Genomic DNA, 3,062 nt, shown 5'->3' on the forward strand with positions numbered 1-3,062 from the left:
CGGCTCCAAGCCTGGCCATCCTCACAAAACTGCATTTTCCCTGCAGCTCGTCCACATCCTCGTGTGTTCCAGCCAGGCTGGGGCTGAGCTGATTGCCTGAGGCAGAGGGGCTTTGCAGGCCATTGCCAGGTCCTTGAGCAGCTCCAACGGAGGGATGTTCACTGATCCTGTCTGGGTGAGGATACCCTGGAGAAAGAGAGAGAAGCAGCAACCCCTAAACATCCCATTCAGCCCTAAGGCAGCACCTGGGCAGGTGGATGGGGGCAAGAGAGGTGGATAAATAAGTGCTGAGAGGAAAGAGATGGGTAATGGGGTCAGTTGGGCACGGACAGGCAGGAGTGGGCAGTGATGGGTGTGGAGGGACCCAGAGAGGAGGTGCCAGGGCTGTGGGTGCCCTGTGGATGGGCAGGGGCAGTGCATAAGGTGCACAGGTACCTGTGCTCCCTCCAAAGAGCCACCTGATGAATAATAGACATGAATTACGACCATGAACAAGCTCTGGGGCCCGGCCGTGCTGGGCTGAGGGAACAAGGTCGGCTGCAGCCCCGGCCTCCCGCTGCCTCCCCTGGCCCTGTGCCAGGGCCAGCCCCGAGGCCACCGGGACATTAACCTGCTTTTCCACCAGCGCCTGCCGGCCACGTCAGCCGCCTTTTAATTAGATGGAGCACTTCCGAGCATTCCCTGCAGCCCGGCCGGGAAGATCCGGGGCTGGCAGAGCTGGACCCGAGCAAAGGCAGCGTTCGGGACCGTGGCGGGTTTCCAGTGGAGCTCCAGTGCTCTGCCGGCCACCCGTGTGCCATCCCTGTCCCCCTTCACAGGATGTCCTCTGGGAATGGGCTTTTAAGGGCATCCTCTCCCAACTGCTGCCCCACTGGTGCTCCGGAGCCCTCGCTGCTCCCCCACCCCAGCTGTGGCAGTGCCCTCCAAGGAGGAGTCAGGCTGTGAGGGAATCTGCTGCCTCTCCCAAATCTCCGCTCCCAGAGCTCTGTAATTACAGGGATTTGTCCTCCCTTTCCTACACTTTAATTTGCAGCCTCTGTGGTTGCTCCTCCCGGGAGCAGCAGGTCCCTGGGAGAGGGGAAAGGCATCCCCCTGCCAAGGCACGGCCCTCGATGGTGCAGAGCATCAGCTGCCTCCCCGGACGGGACCCCCCCTCATCCCCGGTGGCACTGAGCCACCCTCACCCAGCCTCATGTGCCTCTCAGGAGAACTTGGCAGCAGGTGCCCACTCCTCACCCAGTAATCCTGCTCCGTGGCACCCGCCAAGGGCTGACAGGAATAAACACATCCCGTCCCACATGCCTTTCCATAAGGGGACAGAACCTGCTGGCCGAGGTGCCGCCGGCCCGGCTCCTTTCCAGGCCAGCGGTCACCGGGGGCCAGGCAGGGGAGGGGCAGCGGATGCCCCCACAAAACCCAAAGCCCAGGGTCTGCTGGGCACCCCTTGCCCACCTACAGCCCCCCCAGACCACCCCCCCAGGAGCACCTCCACTCCCCACCCTGAACGCGGCTGCAAGGACTGACCTGCAGGTCACAACCCCGTGTGAGCTGAATGCAGAGGGGCTGTTAAAGGAGTTAATTAATGGGTGTTAATTAGCGATGAGAAGGCTCTGGGAGGGCAGGTGGGGAGGAGAGAAGCTGGATGGCCTGTGCCCCCCCCAGCAGAAGGACAGCCCTGCCTGGGGGACCCCCTCATGGGGTGCTCCCACCACGGAGGGGCCACGGTGAGGACAAAGCAGGGGGTGGCTGAGCCCCCCGGGTGCCACAGCGGGTTCCAGGTGCCACCTCACCCATCAACAGGGATTCCCCTGCGAAGGGTGTTCAAAGCATCACTTCCAATTCCCGTCTGTTTTCCCCTCCTGCCATGGAGACGCCTCCTTATGTAAACACTGTTAAGTAGGACGGCCTTTTATATCTCCTTCTGCCATCACTGACAGTGGCTGTGGAGGCTCTGGGCCCCCAGGCCACCCCCTCTGCCTGCCTGGCAGCCAAGGAGAGAGCTGGGCTGCCCCCATGCCCATCCCCATGCCACGTCCATGCCAGCTCTGCATGGGGCTGCACCCAGCCCAGGAACCAGCCACCAGCACCATCTGGGTGCATCCAACACCCTGTTGGGTCCTGGAGGGGCCTGGGATGGCTTTGAGCCAAGAATATGGGGCCGGGATTTAATTGAAGTGGCTGAGTCTGTGCAAAGCCCTCCCCAGGGCAGGGGGTGCTGCAGCAGAGCAGATGGAGGGGCTGAGCATGAGCTGGTGGCACCACCACACTCGGATGCCTTTTGACCCCCTTGTGCTCAGCAAGGAGGGTCCCATCACCAAGACATGCCCCTGCCCAGCCCAGCAGCTGCCCACGGGACCGTGGCATCCCTAATTCCCAATCCTTTATGGCTCCCTCTGGCCAGGGCACCCCCTCCTTGCTGTGCCCTCCGTGCCTCCCCTCTGCCTCCGCTCCCACCGTCAGACAACTAAAAACGTCAGCTTTAACAAGGGTAAATTTTTGATGAACAGGTTATTAAATATTTGTAGCTGTTGCATGAGCTTTCAATTATTCAGCAGGAAAGTGCAGGCAAGGTGCAGGCAGCTCCAGCAGCCGTGTGCAGGCTCTCCAAGTGGCACTGAAGGACACGGTGGCCACGTGGGACATGGATCTGCTGGGGCTGGCTGGGAATCCTGGGCAGGGCCAGCAAGAGATCAGAGGGAAAAACCTCCAGGAACAAAACTGTTCCACTGGCAAAATCATTGTAATTCCCATGAAAACTCTCACCTGTGCCCATCCAATGTCACCCACCGGGAGGGCACCAGGAGATCCATATGGGAATATCCTGGACCACCCTTGTGCTGTCGGCAGCTCTGCTGGCTCCCAGCTGGGGTCAAACCCTGAGCACTTGGACCAAAATGGACCAAAATTAACATTTTCAAGCCCCAGTGTGGCTGCAGTACTGGGGAGCTCACGGTTGTGCTGGGGCTCCATCAGCACGATCCTGATCAGGATCCATCAGCATCCTGGTTCCATCAGCATCCTGGTTCCATCAGCATCCTGGTTCCATCAGCATCCTGGTTCCA

Source organism: Lepidothrix coronata, unplaced genomic scaffold, assembly GCF_001604755.1.
Source record: "Lepidothrix coronata isolate B3197 unplaced genomic scaffold, Lepidothrix_coronata-1.0 Scaffold199, whole genome shotgun sequence".
Taxonomy (NCBI): Eukaryota; Metazoa; Chordata; class Aves; order Passeriformes; family Pipridae; genus Lepidothrix; species Lepidothrix coronata.